The following is an 18,614-nucleotide window of genomic DNA, read 5'->3' as shown; positions in this document are numbered from 1 at the left end:
CAAAGAGAACAACAGATTAATTATAGCAATTTTGTTAAGAATGGCACCTGCTTTGCAGTGTTATGAAATGGCAGAACCTGTATTACCGAGCGCTATATAAAAAAGCTAGTTATTCCCAGTCTGCCCAACAGGCACAAGACAAAGAGACCTAGGACAGAGGATGTGGCACAAGGGCCAGAGGAGCTCTGGCCCTTGGAACATGGTTCGAGTTTCGGCACTGGCTCAACATCCTGTGATTCTGAGCAAATCACTTACTCTCCCCTACCAAAAATTAATGTGTCCTTGCGTAATGTAACCCGTGTTCATGTAAAGGGCTGTAATACCTTTGTATCGAGTTCACGCTATATAAAACAGCAAAATAAATAAATAAAGTGCTCCAATGCCTTTGTGTCGAGTTAAAATACAAAATAAGAAAAAAGGTCCCCACAGACATCACAAAGAAAGAGCAAGATGCCTGAAATCAAGGAAGACGAATAAACAATATACTGCCATGAGTGAGGCGGTGAGGCAAAAGAAAAAATTATTTGCCACACTAAGGAACAGTGCAATAATCCATGTAACAAGGAAGGCCCAGGAACAAATGAAAGTGATGGGAGTGAGATAGTCGTGGCTAAAGCCCACAGAATAAATTACAACATGTTGAGAAGAGCAGCGCTTGCACGCTGCTATGTTCAACCTAATGACTAGTACCTGCTGCCCAGACCATTTGTATATATCTTCGGGGACTGGAATAGTCTGCATTCCCGCACTTGTAGGAGTGTGACGGTTAGTAGCTGTGCAGTACTGTTATTGGCATAGCAGGGGGGCTGTGGGTGGTGTAAGCTGCAGTGGCCTCTTGACGACAACCCTGGCACTTATATTTATTACAAATGAAGCACTGCCCAAGTGTTGTCCTGGTGTTTTTGTTTGTAGTCATGATCCACTCACTCACTGTGGGGCTATCACTCATGTTCTGTACACGAACACAAGCATCAAGCCTGCACTAATTGTCGCTACGGTTACAGAATACAGCAAAGGTAGGTGCTTAATAACTTCTCATGCAGTATGCAACAATAGAATAAACATTTGGAAAAAAATAATAAATCTGATTCTTAAAGTGCCCCTGCAACCCTGCCTTCTTTAGAAACTAGTGAAAAAAAGGACTGCCAGTAGCAAAATATATAAAAATGTATGCATCCATCTGCGACACAAATTACTTCTGGATGAGATGTCTGGGTCTGACTTCTGGTCCTGGTGTGATGCAGTCCAACAACTTTCACATGCCTCAGAATCAGCTGAGCTCTAACCTTTTCCTGAGAGGCCACATTCATGAAAGATGCAATCTAATGTTTTCTCCTTGGATAGGCAGGACTATCTCCTTGGATGTCCATAATAGCAGCACTTCCATCTGCATCTTGGCCCAAGCTTTGTCCTTGTATGGAAAGGAGGAAGCAGTTGGCATGACTCCCTCTCTAGAACGTGTTCATTCTTAGCTACATAAGTGTGTAGCTCTGTCCTTGGATGCTGAGAGATCATAGAACCAAGTAATGGTCGAGAGACTGTGTTCTTATGGTCAAACCTAACCAGTAGGTATCTGCACTTTCGATTTTGGGGGGTGGTCACCTCCTGTTTTCGTAGGCTAGTGCTAGTTGGTGTTGTGGCATGGCCCTGCCTCCTACGCCACTTTCAGCTGATCAAAGAGAAAAATGTATTGGCCCCAGACAGAGGGCCCAAATCTTTATGATGTAGGGGCTGATAACACTATAGCAGAGGCACTAAGACAACTTCATAGGCTTCAAGGGATGCCTCCCCCACATTATGAAACAAATACTGGGGAGCGGCAGCAGACAATGACTGTGTTGCAGTTTCGAAATTGGAGGCTTCCACTAATTCTATAATATAGGCACCACATGGTTAGTGCATACTTGAGTCACAGTATTTTGTTCTGCCTCCCAGGACAGTTTGATATGCATGAGGAAAGGTTTATTGGCCTCAAACATAGGGTCTGAATTTTCAGGGATGCAGATACCAGAAGGTAAGAGTGGCTGATGCACTGCAGTCATTTTTAGACCTTGATGGCTATGTTCTCCACGTAAAGGCATAACTACTAGGGAGCGGCAGAAGATGCATGCTCCCAGGTCTGACATGTGCCTATGCAGCTATTACACAAAGTCTCCCACCATCTTGAATGCCACACACATATGAAGCCCAATGGACTCCACCATGCACTCTATCAGACGTTACTACAGACGTCACTTACAACCCACAGACAGACACAAATATATACTCACCCTTCTCAATTTTCCACACGACATTGGTAGGCTGTGCAAGAGTGGATGGACCTTTTACATAGAGAGGCCAGTAGGCATCTTCCCTAGAAGGTTACAGATAAAAAGTCAGTCCTTTCAATATAAACATTGCTGCCAGAAATGCCAGTCTCTTTTATTACAGGTAAAAGAGCAATAGTCCTTAATTTGTAAATCATAAGTGCATGGGCCCCAACCTTTTCTTAAGAGCTTACAGCTGGCACTGTAGAATGACATGGCTGCTGAATAACAAGGTACCTAGCCTTGATTCCAGCTCCTGCCTTTTCTCCCACCACTCAAGACCTCCTGCATCATTTTCCCTCTTTTGGGGATTATATATTTTGGTGCAAAACCAAATCATACGCCAAAGACATCACTGAGTCGGACCAAGATATCTAAATTCAACCTAGCAAACTTGAAGGAGTTCTGTCCTTTTGCACATTTGGTGTAAATTCCCTTTACTTATTTCCACATGAGGTTGAAATAAAGGCAGTAGAACTGACATTGTTAACACTGAGGATATAGCAACTAACAGAGTTTTCAGGACAAACTATTACATTTCTACTTCTGCCACAGTTATTCTCAATAGAACAACGCATGGTATCAACAAAGAAACTGGAACTAATGGGTTTGTCTGGAGCATAAAGCTATGCAAACATCTTCATGGCTAAATGTAAAGACTAGCATATGGCCAAGGGTGGCAGCAGTGTCTTGTCATTTATCTCCATAACATCAATGCTATATTCATCCAGTGGCGTAAAGAAACTTAAGAGGGACAGCCTGCAAAGTACATCGAGCCACCCAGCCCCTTCCAGACGCACTCAGGAACTCTCAATGCCAGGTTACTGTGCTGAGGAGGCCCCCTGGAGCTCACCCCAACCCCACACACCAAGGGGACTGGGGGGCCTTTGATACATAACTGTATTCATCATTAAGAACAGTACAGAAGAAACACTAATTCTGAAAAAAACATGGAACTCAGCCAAACAAAGTGTACAGATTACATTCAGCCACCACATCAGTCAAACTAATGCACCATTTCTAGGTGACTTATTGGAAGTAGTGGGCAGCAAAACTAGCATCTGATGCAGACTCACAGAACAATTTATTACATTTCCAACCTTTCCGTCCAGAGTCCGTAAAAAAAACATCTACCTTACTCTTAACCAAGAGACATGAAAGAGGAAAAATTGACTTTTGCAAAAGATTAAAGACCCGAAGATATTCTCCTGATGTTATTAAAGATGCCCAAGAAAGAATAAGTAAAAGATCCAAATAATAGTTGTTAAAAAGACAGAAAAGAAAGACATGGGAAGGATGGAATGTGTCTCTAAAGTTCCCACCACTGGTCAAATTATCAAAAGAACCATCAACAAGAGATGGGGCATCCTTCAGGCAGAAAGAGAGTTTAAAGGACATTTTTCAAGCAAACCATTGTTTGCCTATCAAAGGCCCAGCAAAGAAAAACATTACAAAGGACAAGCCAATCAAAACCCACCTAATTTTTTCATTTGATTTTTCATCTGGAACAGACATAAACGGAGAATAACTTCCACTAACACTCACACTGTGGTTTTGTCTTTACGTTGTTGTAATTCAGAATATCATCAATCAACTACACTTTGTGTTACTGAAAACCTGCCTCTCACCTTTTGGTTCTCACATCTTGTCACATGACATCAAGCCTCGTACCTACTGAGTCCGTCATCCTTTTGTAGTGGTGATACTGTTGACTCTGCACAGCAGTATTTAATGGTGCCACAATTGTTCAACAATACGCTTGCATGAGGCGTGGTTTAAAAATATTACTGCATTAGGTAAAGCAGTTTGATTGTGCCAGCTTTTATGATCCTACTTCCTTGATTAAATAATTGCAAAAAAATATTTGTTTTACAGGAAAGAACAATTGATTATCCCCCGATGAAAGACCTCTAACATGTCCAAAATATATTGCCGTCATTCTAGCAGGCTCTATGTCGACCCAGCCTTTGCTTGTGCTGGCTCTGCCTCCACGGAGAGGAGCCTGCACCATAGCTCTGCGAGACCGACTGAGCACCAGGGCGGCTCTGTCCCAGCACGTAAATCCTATAGTGCTGCTTCACCCGTCTGAGCCACTTGGAAGCACCTCGGGCTCCTGTGAAATGTGCCAGCACATCGGCGCAAGCAAGAATCTCCGCTCCGTCCCGCCTGGGAATCGCAGCACTAAGCCCACCATGGTCTCCGAGTTTTTTTGGATGGCCAATGCTCACTGAGTGCCCCCCACTGGAACGGCGGTCCCATAACGAGGAACTGACTATAACGGATAATTGGGGGCCCTAACTAAATAAGCGTTGCACGTGCACGGCAGCTGTTTGAAGGCCCAGCACTGGCCATTGGTACTCCAGTGTCCACAGCGTGACATGGACACTGCATAACGCATGCATATGTGGAACTGCAGCACAGGACAGCAACACAATACTGCGGTGCGCCACTTGTAGCTTTGATTACCAGCCCCACGACAACAGCAGTTAGCACAATGGGTAAAGACCAAGAGCAGAGACAATCCCAGAGTAACTCTATTACTTAGTATGGAACCCCACGTCAGACCACATAGCGGATGACCAGACAGGCCTGGGACTCCCAGTACTGGGCACTTGACGAACAAGAGGTGCTCTCGAGAACTACTCTGCTGGAGGCCATACAGGGATCTCAGGGTCAAATAGCTAATGTTTCCATATAAGTAAATCTCCTTGGAGCGGATCTGTGCAATGAAGCTGACAAGATCTCAGAGAAGGAAACAGTTATCACCTCCCTGCAAGCTGAGTTGCAATAGCTCAAACAGTAGATGAAAAATGTAACGTCAGTCACAACAACACTGGAAGCCAGGGCAGAGGACGCAGAAGGTTGATCAAGGCAAAATAATATCTGCCTACTACGTTTCCCTGAGGGAGCAGAGAGGCAATTCCCTGAGCAGTTCCTTGAAACCTGGATGCATAGGACTAGAAACCAATGGAACTCCGAGTACTTCCTGATAGAGCGGGCACACAGGGAGCTGACTGCCAGACCTCCTCCAGGGTCCCTCCTAGGGCTATCATAGCCTGCCTCGAACTATAGAGACAGGGACACCATCCTTAAAGCGGCCAGGAGAAACTCTACCCCACAATTGGAAGGGTGAAGTATTGCTATTTATCTAGACTATACCACAAGGTTCAAGAGAAACCAAAGACCTTCATTGAGGTGAAAAAACACCTCAGAACTTTGAATATTCGCTACACCCTATTGTACCCGGCCAAATTGAAAATCATGTATGCTGTGAAGATGCAGTTCTTTGAAAGACTGGACTAAGTCCGGTCATGGCTACTCATGACAGACCCTATGCACGGTCGCTGTCGGACGCACATAGTGGACAACTGAGGACCCACAGGCAACGACCGGCGCAACATAAGGGATCCATTCAAGGGGGTTCTGGCCGTGTGGTGATCTGTGAAGATGGCATGATGGCTGCTGCATGTAATTAACAGAATGAGGCCCCGGAGACAGAAGGGGAGGACTCCTATCCTTTCCGTTGTAATGTTTCTACTGTATTATGATGTTTTAATGGAAATATGCCTGAAACTAAACTAATTAACAGTAGAAAGATGTGGGTAACTCCGGGACACAGTTGTCTGCGTGGGAGGTGATGGAAGGGAGTAAGTGATCATGAAATGATGGGTTTGGTAAAGCCCTACACTCAGAACACAGACGAGAATACATAATTATGGGTCACTGCTATGATGGGTTGTGTTCTGCTTAATTACCTGAACCATTAAGCATTGTTTGCTATCATGATACTCCATCTGCCTTGTGGATAACTGTGAAACCCCAGACGAGGTATAGCTAGAATAATTAACTAACATTGAGTTTCATAAAGTGATATTGATGGAAGATCGAATGACAGGAGTATCACTAATAGTTATTTACTGTTAGTGGGGACCTACTGGTTACCAGTGGGTAAGGGGGAGGAAGGCAGTGCTTGTCCTGGCGCATGCAGACATGTGGACGAGAATGCGCAGTTGGTTAATTAATTCTTGCCTGGGGAGGGATTGAGGGGGTAACAGTTTTGTTGAACTGTTGTACAGGTTCTTTTTCATGTTTACATTACTATAGGTATATCCATCCCTACTAGAGGTCTACATATGTTGCACTACCTATGCCTGCCCTGAATAAGTGGAAACTCCTCACCTGGAATGTTCTGGGAATGGGATCCTACCAGAAATGCTATACAGTGCTCTCCAAGCTTAAGTGACAGAGAATAAGTATTGCATGCCTCCAAGAAACACACCTTACTGATCTGGAAGCACATAAACTCGCCAAAAAATGAAGGGGACAAGAAAGAATATTATGCTAATACTCCCCCTACTCCCACTGCATATTGATGTGGTTTGCCCCGGGGTCCCGTTCACACTGACGTATATGGAGGCAGACATTGAGGGCCACTTTCTGTTAATGCATGGTAAACTAGGCAGCACTGAGGTGGCCTTTGTCAACACGTACGGGCCAAATGTGGATAATGGCAACTTTTATGGCGTAATCAGGGCATTGGTCTTTCCCATAATAGAAGATAAAATATTCTGGGCGGAAGATTTCAACTATGTCATGGATGTGGAACTAGACCGCCATCCCCCACGTCCAAACACTAAACCGAAAATGACAGCACAACTGCAGGAGGTAAAGGTCCAGCTGGGACTGAAAGACGTGTGTAGAGGTACACCCTGGACGGAGGGAATACACATGCCACTCATTCACCTGTGGAACATACAGTAGGTTGAACCAGATCATGATGTCGGACCATGCAGCCCTAAGTGTTGGGGAAGTGGTCCATATTTCCCATTACTCGTCCGATCATGCCCCAGTGGTGTATTCTCTTGACTGCGAGGTTAACTCCCAACTGACCAAGACATGGAGATTTTCTTCCACATATTATAGGATGCACAAAGGAAGGACACAGTGGCACTATTTTGCTGAAAACTGGCAAGGTACACAGAGTCGTGCCATGGAGTGGGAAGTGATCAAAGCGATACTTAGGGGTCAATGCATAGGCTTAACGTGCAGACTGCGCAAAACCGTGATGGAAGAACTCCTCCAGGTGGAGGGAAGCCTGGCCACCTATCAGAGGCTACCGCCTGACGATAGGATAGGAAGAAACAATGAGTCCGTACCCCTTCACAAAGTACTGTAAGCAAGAGAGCAACTTCAACAATACACACTGAAGGCTTATTGTCAGTTGCTACATAGACAGGGGCATAGCTCAGGACGGTTGCTGGCGTGGCAACTAGGCTGCGAGACACCACAATCACCTATCATGCATCTTAGGACCCCGGCGAGGTCTGATGCACGCATGCAGGCGGAAATAGTAAACACTCTCAAGACTCACTTGGAACAGGTTTACTCCAAAGTTGGCGGTGTGACTCAGCTGGAGTGACTGATCTTTTTAGGACTCTCAAGCTACCTCAAATTAGTGAACTAGAAGCGCAGGAACTAGTTGCAGCTATTACACTTGAAGAACTTAGAACAGACCTTAGGGCACTGCCTGGAGGGAAAACACTGGATAGAGATGCCTTCCCAGCCGAGTTCTACCACGCCTACATAGCGGACATCAGTCAGCGATTACAGGAGGCATATCTAGAAGCCAAAACAAGAGTGATTCTACCCCCTACAATGTGGGAAGAGTGCGTCAAAAAGATCCCGAACCTGGCTCTGGCCCATCTTCATATCGACCCCTTACCATGATTAACACTGAAACCAAAATTCTCTGTAAACTGTTGCCACTCCATCTGCGGAGAGTGGTCACATGGCTGGTGCATAATGATCAGTGCGGTTTCATGCCTGGCAGGAGCACAACCATGAACTTGCAGCGGTTAATGCATGTAATGCATGAAACTGCGAACTCCCCTGAAGAGATGGTAGTGGTGTCAGTAGACATTACGAAAGCCTTCAACACTGTCGATTGGTAGTACCTCACAGTAGTGCTTACGGCCCTAGGCTTTGCCCTCACTTCCAGTCATGGATATGCCTATTGTACACCGAACCAACTGCCGCAATAAGCGTGGGGCAATGGTGATCCTAATCAGGCAAACTCTTATGAACTGGTTATCAAGGTTGGTGACACAACTCATTTGGTGTCGTTGTACCCAGATGACACCCTTTTTTACTTTAAATCCCCTAAGGAGTCACTGCCCCTATTAATAAGACATCTGGACGAATTTGGGCGACATTACGGGTCTCAGAATCAATTTGGATAAATCCCTGGTCTTCCCGTTAGGAAGGAAGGCTTTCCAAGGCTTTACAACTCCTCCATTTTCTTCTGCTATGTTGGGAAACAGAAAGATTTTGCCATTTGGGAATGATGGTAGCACCTACCTCCCATAAACAACTGCAATGTAACAATGATAGAGATGTGGATGACCTCAAGTCCTCAAAACATATTTGGAACATGCTCCCATTGTCCATGATTGGGCAAATAAAAAATATTCTGCCCCAATGTCTCTATACACTACAGCATGCATTCGATACACTCCCACGTGTAACCTTCCAACGTTTATACTCAGTCCTTACCACAATTGTATCGAAAAACTGACGAGGTAGGGTAGCGCAGGAACACTTACACTTACAGACGCGTGAAGGAGGTCTTGCTCTTCCGCACATGGAAATATACTACCTCATATCCCAAAATACAACATTCTGCACACTGGCTTACAGACGACACAATCTGGGAAAAGACATTACTGGCAGATAGCGACAGGGTACACATGTTCCCACAGTTGCTACACTCTGGCAGTAGAGCCAAAGAAAGAGTTCCCTTTCTCATTAAGCACACAGCAGCCTTATGGGAACTAACAGTGGCGATGTTAGAGCGAGCACCCTTTGCCAGGGACCTTCAAGTCTGGTTCTTGCCTGTCTTTCGTATACTAGCCGAAGCTGTCGACACTGCGGTATGGAGGGATGTGGGATGCAAGACCCTGGGTGATCCCTACCCTACAGACACCTGCATTACATTTGAAGCAGCACAAGACACGTTCGCCTTGGGGAGGGACAGTTTCTCCTGCATACCAGTATAGTAGATATAATTAAAGTAATCGGGCCAGACTACCCCAATACTCCACCAACATCAATGCTACTTGGGGCCCTTCTGGAGTTCGGAGGGACACAATATTTAATTACACACATGCATAGAGCACTAATAGCTGATAGGCCGCGACTCCAGTTTAATTCCAGAAATGCATGGGAAGAGGGCTTGGGGGAACACAATGCTGACGCATGCTGGCATAAAATGTGCTCTTCAGTACACACGGTATCTAGTAATGCCAGATTTAAATTGGCTTAACTACCCACGCTGCACCTATATTACACCTGTGCTATTACATTAGATGGACCCCTTAAAGACAGTGAGGTGTCTCCAATGTCAGGAACACACAAGCATCTTTCTACACTTGGCCTAGTGCTGTCCTCTAGTCCAAATGTACCAGGAGATGACATGGAGATAAAACACTTTGAAGACAACTGCGGAATACATATGGAGCTTGCCTCCTGGGGGACATACAGTTTCATAAGATATGAAAAATGGAGTATAATTTCACCAAACTGACACTCCTCCTGGGCAAGCGAATGGTGGGTATCACTTGGCTGGGCCAACAGGGACCCCATGTAAATCACTGGAAAAAGATGTTATAGAATGGGTGGTGGCTGAGGAGCTATGTCTTCGACGGGTAAGGACTGATGATAAAGCTATGGATGACCTTCAAACCTGGAATACCCAAACAGAAAATTCTAAAATGGGAGACAGCCTATCATTTGGGAGACACAACAGATGAGGAGTTATAAACAAACATGGAATTGTTCTTATTTCTATTGCATGGGGAACATAACAGTGATTTTGGTACATTATGCCTACACATGACAAAATATATGTGGTTGGGAAGATGCTAATTCTGTATAAGTCAAATGATTGATTGTAGCGTTGATCTCATTTATTATTAACACTGTAATTTGTTCTTTAAGTGCCGTGTTCGGCCTGATGTATGCTTCAAAAGAATTTTTTTTTTAAAAACTTATAAAAACAGATTCTGTAAAAAAAATGTTTAAAAAAGAATTATTAGGATGACATACTGTTCTGTGGTCCTAATATTATGGTGCATGAAGAGTGAGAGAGGTACTTTCTAGGATCAGAGACTTAGAGGGTCATTCTGACCCTGGCGGCCGGTGGCCGCCAGGGCCACCGACCACGGGAGCACCGCCAACAGGCTGGCGGTGCTCCAACGAGCAGTCTGACCGCGGCGGTTCAGCCGCGGTCAGAAGCGGAAAGTCAGCGGTCTCCCGCTGACTTTCCGCTGCTCGTGTGAATCCTCCATGGCTGCGGAGCGCGCTCCGCAGCCATGAGGATTCCGACCCCCCCTACCGCCATCCTGTTCATGGCGGGAAAGCCGCCATGAACAGGATGGCGGTAGGGGGGGTCGCGGGGCCCCCGTAAGAGGGCCCCGCAAAGTATTTCAGTGTCTGCCTTGCAGACACTGAAATACGCGACGGGTGCCACTGCACCCGTCGCACCTTCCCACTCCGCCGGCTCGATTACGAGCCGGCATCCTCGTGGGAAGGTCGTTTTCCCCTGGGCTGGCGGGTGGTTTTTCAGCAACCGCCCGCCAGCCCAGGGGAAAACTTGTAATACCCGCTGCGGTCTTTTGACCGCGGCGCGGTATTTTGGAGGGCGGCATCCTGGCGGGCGGCCTCTGCCGCCCGCCAGGGTCGTAATGAGGCCCTTAGTCTCTTTCAAAGGGACCAAACGCAAATTTGAGTGTGGAGAAAATTGTGTATTTAGGTCACAGGTTAACTGGACAAGGGATCAAACCCAGCAAAAAGTTGGTAAGTGCTATTATTGAGTTAGCCGTTCCTAAAAACAAAGGAGAGTTGAAAAGTAATAATTCTTTATTTGGTCACAAAAACAATAAATGTGATATAAAACAACAAAATACATCAACAAGATCATCAACTGAGCACTAAAATTGCATGCTAAAAACACACAAGTATAAAATTAAAGACACAAGCGCAACCGTCCCCCTGGAGCGAAATGTCCCAAGCATGCTAATCCTTGAAACCCAATAGAGTATACAGATACACGGCCACCTTGGTTACACTAATCAACCAAAATGTTTAATGTGCAAGTTCTGAAGGTGCAAACCTGTGCTAAGAACAATTAAAAAGACAAGGTAAGCAAACTAAGAAAGCAATCGTTCAACCTACATCGTGGTCTACCAGCTTTAAGTAAACTAGCTAAAATGTAGATGGGTGCCAGATGGTACAAGAGCAGCATGGACTTTAACGAGAGCCACAGACGTTTCCTGGTCACGCCCACTGCAAGCAAAATTCTACTCGTGCAGAAAACTGTTGCCTTGCTCGTATCAGAACTAAGAATACGAAAAGCAAAGAAATAATGCCGGAATCCCGGGTCGCGGCAATAAGGTTTCACCCATTTTGTTCTGGCACATTTATACAACGGACAGCTAAATGAAACGTTCAATAGTTTTCACTCGATCTAAACATAAGGGGCACAATTGTTTGACAGGAGATAGCTTATTCCATTTACATGTGTAGCTGTTCAATGCCAGGATGCCAACCCTAAACTTAATAAACAATGTCTTGGCCCAGTACAGATTGACCTCATCTGAGTAAAGTTTGAAGACAGTTTTTTTTAATCAAAAAACTGCAGGTAAGGCTGTCACTATGTGATTCTGTGACTATTCAGCATTTTTACACCTCCAAAATAGCTATTTCAAGGGAACATTCGATGAAAAGTTTAGAAAGGAAGGGTTGACCCACAAAACTTCCATGCCGAGTGTATAAATCAATTTTTTAATATGGGTCAGCCATGGGGCGATCAGGTTCCTATCCAGCTGCGCAAGTTCAATGAGGCCTTGTCTACAGGTTTCCAGTTCTGGTGAGGACCAGATCCTAACCCAATAGACCAAAGGTCTCCGCGCTGCCAGGTTACCAATCTGACTTAAGGCCAAATCAAGATATACAGGTACAAGTGGAGTAGACTGCGGTAAGCAAAATAACGATCTTACAAAATGTTTTTCTCTAATGATAAGGGAATCTAAAGAAGCCATTCCCCAAAGCTCTGCCCCGTACAATGCAGCCGTCTGAGCCTCAGTCTTGTGCACTTCTATGGCCAGGGAAACAGCTCTCTGGAAGAGGCCGTATGCATCCATAGCAGCTGATTTATGCAAGATAATAGCCTTACTCTTCTCAGTGTGGGCAGGCCACGACAGGGAGCTAATTATTCCAACTCCCAAATAATCAAAAACATTGACTTCCCCAAGCAACAAATCCCCAAGTGTCAAATTCCTACGAAACGACCTGTGCAGTAATAAAGTCATGAATTTAGTTTTCTGAACAGTAATCTCTAACTCCCCAAGATTGCAAAGGACTTGGACTTATGTAATAAATTCTGAATTCCCAATGCGGTTCTTGAAATAAGCAGGGTATCATGAGAAAACAACAACCTGGGGACAGAAATACCACCAAGTTTGGGGGGTTCGTGGATACAATCATTTAGATCAGTGGTTCCCAACCTGTGGTACGGGGACCCATGGGGTCCGCGGAGCCTCCTCAGAGGGTCCGTGACTACTTAGAAAATTAAATAATATTAACAGATTAGTGATTTCAGTGGGGGTGCCCGGGATCCAGTAATGATAAAGGGGGGTCCAGAGAAGTCAAAAGGTTGGGAACCACCGATTTAGATGGCTAAATACATCATTTAAATACAGGGAGAAGAGTGTCGGCGCAAGGACACAACCCTGACGAACCCCTCGAATGACAGTCTCTCCAAGCTCCCTAGCAAGGAGGAAGGTGTCCTCATTGATCAGAGGGATACACTCTCTCAACAAAAAGGCAAGCACTTTTGTCATATTTCTTTATTGTACTGTACATTATGGGCCTTACAAAGACTGAGTTTGGTCCAAGGCAGTAAATTCCCAATGAAAGTAGACAAATGGGTCTGGTTCCTCTTAGGAAATTTACTAGTTTCCCACCTATATATCCTCTCCACATACATAATTCTGCTTTTCACAATATAGCACATGCCGCACCCCGCCTCCTACCATGAAGCATGATACCTTGGAGAAAACGTGAAAGACAAGATAGCAATGATTTACCTAATTCATCTGTAACAAGAGGGCTTTTGGTCACTAGACTACATATGAGTGGTGGTACAAATGAGGCACATTTTTTGTAATGAAATAAACATAGCAAGTGACCCTAAATGACACTCTCTTGAAACCCTGCCCCTGTTCTGAAAGGAAACTTGAATTGTGTCTAAAGGACAGAACCCCATGCAACACCCACTCAGGTCTAAAACTGCTTCTCCACAACCACTAAGCCTGGTGCACAGCTGTGCTATCATTAAGCCTGGTGCAGAGATGTACACTTATTAAGCCTGATGCACAGACATAACCGGTAACCCCTCACCATGCTTCTGGGTTCCAATCAATCAATGATGGATTTGTAAAGCGTGGTTAATCACCCATAGGGTCTCAAGGCACTGTATGTGGGGGTGCTGCTCAGCCGAAGAGCCAGGTCTTGAGGTCCTTCCTGAACTGCTTCAGTGATGTAGCTTGACTGAGCTTGAGGTAGTGCGTTCCATGTCCAGGCAGCTGGTAGGTCAAGGATCTTCCTCCTGCCGTGCTTTTCCGGATCTGTGGATGTCAGCAAGGGCGAGCTGGGAGGAACGGAGACATCTGTTGGGTACATAGAAGGTAAGGCGGTGGCTGAGGTATGCCGGTCCTATGTTGTGCGGTGCCTTGAAGGTGTGGATCAGGAGTTTGTATGTGATGTGCTTGTTGAATGGGAGCCAGTGTGGGTCTCTGAGGTGGGAGGAGATGCAGCTGTGTCAGGGGGTGTCCAGGATGAGTTTGGCTGCTGCATTCTGGACTCTTTGTGGTCTTGATTGAAGTTTCTTGGTGATGCCAGCATAGAGTGCGTTGCCATAGTCCAGTTTGCTGGTGATGAGTGCGTGGGTGACTGTCTTCCTCATGTCGGGGGGGGGCAATCCATTTGAAAATCTTCTGCAGGAGTCGGAGGGTGTGGAAGCATTACAAAGAGAAAGCGTTGACATGGCAGGTCATCGATAGAGAGGAGTCCAGGATGATGCCCAGGTTGCGCGCATAGTCAGTGGCGGCGGGGGCACTATCCAGAGCGGTTGGCCACCATGGGTCGTTCCAGGCAGAAGGGGTGGAGCCGATCAGGAGGATCTCGGTCTTGTCTGAGTTGAGCTTGAGGGAGCTGGCCTCCATCCAGGCACCTGGCCTACGTGTCCTTGACCCACAGTGATGTCGGAGCCGCCCATGAAGGATACATGCCTGGCTTCCAATTTGCCAGTACCGTGAGGTTGGTAAAGAACAGTTGAGTACAATGATACAGAAAAGCCAATGGCCTTATCATGTATCTTCTTTTGGAAAACTGAACACAATTACAAGAAAGATGTTGTACTTTAATAATCGGTAAATGATTTTTGATTTTCAGTTACATAAAAGACATTTGCAGCACTCACATAAAAATAATCAGAAACTTGATAAATAAAATTGAAGGTGTTATTAATACATACTTAAGTAATGTCCTGAGTCAGTTTTAAATAGATAATAAAATCTGGCAGTCCCGAAAAAGGGCCTTGAATTCTAATGCCTTAGCATTACATAATGGCAACAACGTTATGGTTTTGTCTAAGTATACATCCCTTTTGTAAGAGCCATCTTAGGAAAGATCCCGCTTCCATAGAAATGTATGGAATCTTACATGAAAACTTCAGTGAAGTAGCCATATGAAAGCAGAAAGTATCTTTAGAAGGGTTTCATTTTTTTTAAAACATCAAAAGGCCCCCTGAAACCGGCGTAAGGGACACCTCTTGAATGATTCTGGGAAAGAAGACGCTGATGACAATGCTATTAGTGAAATAAGAGGAAAGTAAGGGTTCATATGTACCCTACAAGTGAGCTAAATTTGTATTACACATGGAAAAAAAGATCAGTCTATTAAATCTAACAAAACAGTTTTTGGACAGCACACATGCAGAATTCAGATATGTGAAGGTGCTTTCATGTGTGATAATGAAGAAAGGAGGATCAGTGAAATAAAATATTTGCCTACAATTATATAATTTGAGATCAGTTTATGGGTAGAAAGCTTTACAATTAGGTCAAGTAGATTATTCCACTCACTAGACCTGTAGGTCTGGTAACAATTCTATGATTTGTTTAGGCCTGACACTGGAATTATAGGTTTATTGTGAACACTGCCGCTCTGAAGTATTCCATCCAATTTTTGCACTTGCTAGAAGCAGGCAAATTATCAGGTTTGAATACTAGAGAGAAACAAGCAGAAATTGGAACAGTATGCCTGAATTGTTCCCCAAAAACTCAAAATAGCTATTACTTACCCCCCGCCAAAAATGAGACAATCCCTATATTGGTAAAATCCAAGGCTCAAGAAATAACAGGGATTTTTATATGACACTCGTAACAAGGGCCTTACAACATGAACTTCCTCTTCTGAATCCTTTTCAAAGCACTCCACTTTGATGGTACAGCTTAATTCTACTAATGCTGTGGTCACCAAATTGGCACTACTTCCCCCTTCTACACTGCTGTAGCCCAGATCATTCTTCTTTTAGGTATTTTCTTTCTAAGATAGTCGGGGACAACACACACGCCGTCACCCAACTATTACCTAACACTTCCCCTAATAAAAAGCCTGACCTTATGGTTTTGTCAATGCTTTTTTCAGTTGTGCGTGATAACCTGATTAGGACACTGGAAAAGTCAGAAAAACTTTGAGATTCACATACACTTACCATGCAAAATACACTCAACCCTACCTGTGTTAACTTCAGGATAAATTCATGTTATTCCAGGATGATTCAACATTTACTATTCCTGAAGTTTCCTGCAGCGTGCCACTTCTAATATTAGAATTTGTCTGTTATGTTAATACACAAAACAATGTAAATGAGTGACTGTAAGTATAGATGCCTGTGTTGTCAGTAAAGGACTGGTATTGGGAGAGTCAATGAGCATGTATTAAACTGTAGGAGAGGTATAATGTTATAATCTGTGGTTGAATGTATATGAGTCGCCAAACAAGATGTTGGAGCAGAGGAGTGGTCTGATTGAGGGATGCTACAAAAGACTATGCCAAGTGATGGAGTGGGGTAACTGGTTTCGTGATTATGAGCAATATATAAGTAGCGGTGGGTGAGCGGGTTGATCACATGAAGTGAGTAGTTGTAGATCTTGTGGGTGGAGAACAAAGTAGAGGTTTATAAGTAGCTTGAGTATGTAGTATCAGGAAAATATTGTATGTGACTGCAGCACAGAAACTGTGGAAATTGTTATTGGGAGTTGTAATTTAGTATATGGGTGTTAGAAATGGGGTTTCTGGTTGGCTAGGGTATGCACCTAAACCAGGCAAAACCTACCTACTCTAGTCAGGGCGAGGGAGTTACACACCCAAGATAACCCCTGCTCACCCTCTTGGTAGCTTGGCACGAGCAGCCAGGCCTATCCCAGAGGCAATGTGTAAAGCGTTTGCACAACACATGTGACGCACTATCCCCGCCACAAAGGAAACACAACATCAAGTTATATCAAAATAAACTGTATTGTACACAGCTTTATTGGACTAAACACAACATGTCAGTAATACCCTGCTACTCAAGAATTTGTCAGAACATTACACATAACAGTTACTATGCAGAAATCAGCAGTAGTCACATATAACACACAGGTTACTCATGATTCTGCAACATAAGCAGTAGTCTGGAAAATAATTACTATAGAAATACACTTGTCATAAAATTATCATAAATGCCCATACCAGGACCATTAGAAAACATGTGGCAAGTCATGATCAGAAGACATATCAGCTAACAATGCTCCAATGAATATGTGCCACCAAAAGTACCTGCTTTATCTATGATGGGCACCTCCTGTGCCATGAGGAAAGACGAGGGGGCCCGGCGCTCCTCTGTGCTCAAAAGGGGGCCATCTGGCGATTTGAGGAAGGGGATGGCACACACCCCCTCTGATTTTATGCAGGGTCCCCTTCTGGGGCCCGCAATCTCTGCTAGCCTACAACCTCTGTTCCCCCCCTCCCCTGGGCCACAACTGGCCGAAGGGGCAAAAGGAGGGGCTTTGCGGTGTGGGGGGCCTCCAATGAGGCTTCCACCCTGCCTACGGCTCCTATACACGTGCAGGTGCCTCGTGGAGCAAGGTGGCATCCGGTGAAGCCTCCTCCTCGCACTGACGGCACCTGATGGCGTGTGGAGCTACAGGGCAGCCCACCCGGGCCGCAGTGGTGAACAGGACAAATTTGAGGCCTTTAGGTGCCCCTGGGGTGCTCCTCAGAGCTTGCTTCACCCCAGGGTTACGGTTAGGAGCGCGCTCGCTCCTGGTTCCTTTTCTTCGCGCCCCGGGAGCACCGGACACTGCAGAATTTTGGGGCACGCTCAGGCTTTCCACACACCCGGGTCGTGGCGGTGATTTCAGCTATGAGATTCAGCAAATTCCCAAAGCGTGAAGCAAGGTCAAACGAAAGCGCTCTCAAGGAGCCTGAAGATAATTAAAACAGAGCACTCTCCAGGCATTATGCAATTTTGAAACAAAAGTGCTCTCAAGGCGCTTTAGGACAATTAAGACAGAGCGCTCTCCAGGTGCTTTGCAGTTAAAATGGAGTGTTCCTGCTGCGCTTCAAGCAGACGAAGGCAAGGGGCAGGGGCCATAGAACCCAGGCCTTGGGGGACACACAAGATGGAGCACAGGGCAGCAGGGCCCAGCAACAGGCCAGCACAGAAGGGATGCAGACAGTGGCAGTTCCTCGAAGTGACCAACAGGGTCACAGGTCAGCAAAGCAGCAGCAGTCCAAGGTGGCTCCTGGTGAGTCCCTCCAGCAGCAGTGTGTGTCCAGTTTCAAGTAATTTTCTTATGCAAAATGTCTCCAAATTGTGAGGAAAAAAACTCCTGTACTTATACTGAGTTTTACAAAGGTTTAACAAAGGGGGAGAGGGGTTCCAAACAGTTACAGCTGGTTCTGGGAGTGCCCCCTTTCACCTCCAGCACAGGCTCCAAACATCAGTTGAGCGTAAACGAGCCCTTTGTGTGAGGCCAGGGCACAGCCTTTACAGATGCATGTGTGCCCCGCCTCCCTCTTCTCTCAGCCCAGGAAGACCATTCAAAATGCAGATGCACCTCTGTGACACCTCCACTGTCCCTGTGTACAGGGTGTCTGAAAAGTATGCACAAAGCCCAAATGTCACCCTGCCCAGACGTG

At 45.3% G+C, this 18,614-nt stretch overlaps 1 protein-coding gene across 4 annotated transcripts in view; it reads right to left on the bottom strand.

Moving 5' to 3' along the window:
* Positions 1-18,614, bottom strand: part of THAP7 (THAP domain containing 7) — a 138,561-nt gene that overhangs the window by 112,443 nt on the left and 7,504 nt on the right. For 2 of the 4 annotated variants that reach the window (XM_069200490.1, XM_069200489.1), the window contains exon 2: positions 2,271-2,353. The exons of the other annotated variants lie outside the window; for them this stretch is intronic. The gene's annotated coding sequence lies outside the window, so the exon portion shown is untranslated. The remainder of the gene's footprint in view (positions 1-2,270; positions 2,354-18,614) is intronic. 4 annotated transcript variants of the gene reach the window in all.

Source organism: Pleurodeles waltl, chromosome 7 (genome assembly GCF_031143425.1).
Source record: "Pleurodeles waltl isolate 20211129_DDA chromosome 7, aPleWal1.hap1.20221129, whole genome shotgun sequence".
Classification (NCBI taxonomy): Eukaryota; Metazoa; Chordata; class Amphibia; order Caudata; family Salamandridae; genus Pleurodeles; species Pleurodeles waltl.
This window is presented reverse-complemented; position numbering and strand designations above follow the sequence as displayed.